Consider the following 5,613-nt stretch of genomic DNA (forward strand, 5'->3'; position numbering starts at 1 on the left):
GAAGGGGAAGACGTTGATGGCTTTGATGATGATGGTTATTTCATTACATTGATTAATTAATTGTTGTGAACTGTGTTGGGATGTTGTTTGGAAAAAATTGTTGTCGCTTTTAGTCAATTTATTTGTTTAATTGATTAATGGTTATTTGTATTTACACCATTAATTAATTGATTAATTAATTAATTAATCGATTAATCAATCAATCGATCAATTAATCAACCCATTGACAAATGTAATCTACTAATCTCAATAATATAATAATTTTAATTTAGGTACACGCTCAGTAAATAATCAATCAGTCAATCAATCAATCAATCAATCAATCAATCAATCAATCAATCAATCAATCAATCAATCAATCAATCAATCAATCAATCAATCAATCAATCAATCAATCAATCAATCAATCAATCAATCAATCAATCAATCAATCAATCAATCAATCAACCAATCAATCAATCAATCAATCAATCAATCAATCAATCAACCATTCAATCAACTAACAGTATCAACGAAAAATAAATTCACCTACTTTTGATTCGATGAACGTTTCTTTATTTAATATACATATAACTTTCAATTTATTAAATTCATCATCAAACATTTTTTAATTATATCCTTAACATAAGAATTTAAAATTATAAAATTATTAATTAATTAATTAATTAACTAATTAATCTTAAACATGTTATTTCACTATTGTTATCCCATGTTATCATTATTTTATTGTTATGTGTCGCTATATTACCGTTATGTACCGTTATATATTGTTAGGACAATGTTATACATTGTTATATGTTATGTATCGTTATGTTATTATTGATTACTATTACAATATAGGCACGACAACACACGCTAACAAAAAAAAAAAAATTTTCATTCACTCGTTCATCCATCACTTGCCAACACTCAGGTAACATCATTTTATAACAACATGTTATCATAGCATAAATAACACCAATAGCAACAGCTAACGTCTTAATTATAGCATCGCATCAACAAACACGTGCCTGTGTTAACATTGATTTCATATTATAATTGTTCGTGAAGATCATTCTGTCATATCATTCATACACTTCATTCATCCATTTATTATTGTGATATTTTGCTGAATAAAAGATTGTTTCAATTCAATTCAATTCAAAAAATACACAACCCATGTTATCCATCCCATTCTCCAACTACCTTTGAAGTTCTTCAAAAGACGCGCTATACAAATTACATACAATCAAAAACTTGAATTCGTCAACAACAACAATCACCATTAAATGAGTTTATTGACAAATAACGTTGAAAAAGTGTTTTAACTTTCTACATAACTAGCTCAGATCTATACTTTCTAACTGCAATCTATATAATATCAATGACGCTGCTAATGTTCAACTATTGAGAATGCCAATACATTGAACATGAAGATGCATGTATGTATGTATGTATGTATGTATGTATGTATGTATGTATGTATGTATGCATGTATGTATGTATGTATGTATGTATGTATGTATATATGTATGTATGTTAGCCATTATAATTGCATCAACGTCTGTATTATGCACATGTAACTACAGTCAATACTTGTGCATTATATAAAGTATGTTTGTTTGTTTGTTTGTTTGTTTGTATGTATGTATGTATGTATGCACGTATGTATGTATGTATAAATATATATATTTATATATATATATATATATGAGGTTGTAAATATGCATACATTTATTTGCATATCATTTTAATTGTATTTATCTTGTCAAAACCAATAGATGCGTTCCAACACGTGCATGTTGAAAAAGATTTTTAATTGGATTCTTCTGTTAGCTAGGTTTTTCTAAATCATGAGTTTTGTATAGTTACAAAAAGGTGCTTATAAGTTTTGGTATGTCTCAAAAATACACACACACTCGCAAACACACAATCAAACACACATACACACACACGTTCGCATCGATAGGATATTTGTAATTTAACTTGCTTTACAAAAACGTTTTACATTTAGAGATTTGTGTATATACATACATACACAAGTGCACGCACGCACACATACACACATATACACACTCATGAGTGTATGTACGAATATATACAATATATATGAAATATCAATATGTATATATATGCATAAACCTTTGTACGTTTTAGGTTCTATAATAACAGAATAATAGAGTCAATTGAACGCAATGCAATTAAGTAATTTTTAAATAAACTCGTTTTCAGCATATAAATAGGATTTATTTCTGTCCTGTTTACTGCATATAACAAATCATGAAATGTCGTGTGTGTGTGTGTGTGTGTGTGTGTGTGTGTGTGTGTGTGGTGTGTGTGTGTATTCATTATGCATGATTATGTGTGCATTTAAGCACGTATGTCTTTTGATCTGTCGATATTTTTATTGCTCAATCGTGTTTTGTGTATACCATGAATAATTATTTGTGTGCTTATGGTGACATAACGAACAATAAAAACAACTATAATGTTACCAACAGTTATAAAGTTAACAGAAGTGTTGAGAAAATGATGGCAATATTGATAACAGATATCTTTACAAATTTTAAAAGCCTGACACCTTTCATATCGATAACATATGGTGCTAACCAAATAAGGCTTATTCAATCCACTCTATAACTAATGTTTTTTAAACTTTGAATTTCTTTTACATACAGAAAATATTCACGAATCTTATCAGCTCAAGCAAATAAACGAACGAACAAACGAACAAACGAACGAACGAACGAACGAACGAACGATACATGGTTAGAACAATTATTCTGGGCATTCCAGCAATATGATGGAACTGCTGCAGCACAAAAACGCCGCACAAAACCGCACATTCACATATCAACATTTTCATCCATCCATTTATACAGCTTACACAACCACTCGTGTGTGTGTTTGTGTGTTGTGATGTGTTTGTGTACAGTGTAAGTTCTGTATTTTAAAAGGGCTGATGACGGGGGTGGTTACTTTGCTTACATTAATAAAATGAACTCGGAGACGTTTTATTTTGTCTGATGTCAAATTAAAATTATAAATCCTTCTTTTTCTTTTTTTCTTTTTTAACACTTTTTCTTTCTCTATCTCTTTTTTCTGTCTGTTTGTCTCTCTCTCTCTCTTTCTCTTTCTCCCTCTCTCCCTCTCTCTCTCTTTCTCTCTTCTATATTTCATTTTGTATTGTTAACTTAAAATCAAAATGTATACAATTTTTTAATGTTCAACCATAGATATATATAATAGAATATCCATGTGTTCAACTGCAGCAACTGTTCTGTTTGGTTACTTATTTTATTCAAACTACAGAAGACTCTATCGCTTTGCAAGTCTGAATACCTAAACGACATATACACTATTTATATTTAAACGTAATAATATTTGATAATTAAGATAAGTACATAGATACGAAAGTACTATCCGATGAATTTTGATATGGTGTTTGATAATAACTAAAATATGTAACATTTTATATGTGTTTAGCTTGATAACCTATCATTAATATTATATCTAGTTACAATATTTAAAAACTTGATTGCAGACTCAAAAAATACATAGACATTTATATTTTCTGAGACATTCATTTGCAGAAATATTGATTGGAGAGTTTTTAAAATTAATAGGTAATGAAATCAATAACGAAATGAGAGTATATAATTTCCAACGCTGTAAAATAAAAGTTGTTTTAAAAACTAAAAGTACATGAAATATTATGAAAAAGATTAGCCTACAAAACGAACCTCTAGTTTCAATGCAACAAAAGTTAATCTTCGTTCTAGTCAAATGATGAAATTAGTTGCCAGGAGTCTCAGACGTCTTCGCGAATCATTTTCAGTTTTTGTGATTTGCTGATCGATTTTTATTAATAAAATAAATGTAAATGAAATTGTTCGTCCTTGCGAGCTCTTGTATGTGTCACCATCGTTATAATATAGATGTCTCAAAAATTTAACACGAATATATAAAAACAATGTTATTTCCTAGATGTGATCAATCCTTGCTTGGTATCATACACCTTCAGATGCTGTCCTGTTTTAAGCATCAGATCGAAACAAATGCTGTTTTATTTTTCATCTAGTCGAAACATCTCTTTAACTAAAGTTTGAAGAATATTTCATGTAAAATGTATTTCTTGTTGTGCTATGTTTGTTAAGAACCGATGATGCACTGATGTTTAAATATGGAATGTTTGACGTTGGTTGGTTCGATGCTTATAATATGCATCCTTCCTATTGGGAAACAAAAATCCAGCCGGGATAAGCAAAACAACACAAACCAACACATCAACACGAACTTTAGTTGCGTATGCTGTTGTTTTGTACACAACATCATAAGCACACTACATACATGTAGTAGTACATTCAGCAGACAACAACGACACAGCAACAACAACAACGAAATGTCATCAGTGCATATTGTTGCAAGATAGGCACTTCTATGAAGCATCATTCATTGGCAGGCGATGCATCCCTATTTGCCACTGCACTCTCCATACACAAATACATAAATTATAAATTGCATATATGTATAAATAATTTACACACACACATACACACCCACGAACGAGCGCGCGCGCACACACACACAAACACATAAATAAAAAAAGCACACACACATATATATATTTATTTATTTACATGAACATACATACATAGAAGATATCGATAAGCATCACAAAATACCTTGCATCATACCTTGCACATCCACACGTACAAAGCATTCCATCACATAGCATCCTCCTTTACAACATTCATACAAAACGCAGTCTACAACGTGCAAATTATAGAACTCGCATGTTAACAATGTTCCGTCCTTTATGTACGACGTATGCGTGCGTGCGTGCGTGCAACACGCAGGAAACCCATCTGGCGTGCACCATCGACGTACACTCAAACATGTGTACGCACACACGTCTCACGTCAATCTCTGTTGTCCTATGGCCGGCCGGTTCGTTCCTGCGTTTGTTTGTTCGTTCGTTTGTCTGTGAGCATGTTCGCTCGTTTGTTTGTTTGGATGTTCACGAGATAAGCGGGAAGACACTCGAAGTGATATTTTGTCATGTGGTGTTGTTTTGTGGTTGTTTGAAATAAATATGCTGTGGATGGGTTTATATGGACGTGTTAGGTGGATGTTGCTGGTGTGTGGATTGACTGGATGAAGTGAAGAAGAGGATGATGATCGTGGTGGTTGGTTGTTTATGTTGTTGATGCTTTGTTGATTTGTTTATGGATTCTGATGAGACGTTGATGTTTTGTCGTGTGACGTTGATGTCTTGTGCATGTATCGTAAATTGTGTGGTTAAAATGTTGGCTTGATTGAACAAAGTATTTGAATTGTTGATTCTTCTGAATATAGTTCGATCTTTCGGCCGTTTTATTTGACATTTTCATTTCAAAACGCGTAATTATTTTAGATCTATAAAAAAAATATTAAAACTCTATGGAAACAAAAAAAAATATTTTACAAAAAACACCTTTGTCTGCATTCATTCATAACCTGAAAAGCAAATGATATAACGTGCCCGCATTACGTTCTCACAATTCCAATGACAATGCGGAAAGAGACAAATTACACGGAAGAATAATTCCATAAATAGATTTAACAAAAAAGGATAACATCGGAGCAAAGTTA

The sequence above is a fragment of the Helobdella robusta genome, assembly GCF_000326865.2.
Source record: "Helobdella robusta unplaced genomic scaffold HELROscaffold_8, whole genome shotgun sequence".
Lineage (NCBI taxonomy): Eukaryota > Metazoa > Annelida > Clitellata > Rhynchobdellida > Glossiphoniidae > Helobdella > Helobdella robusta.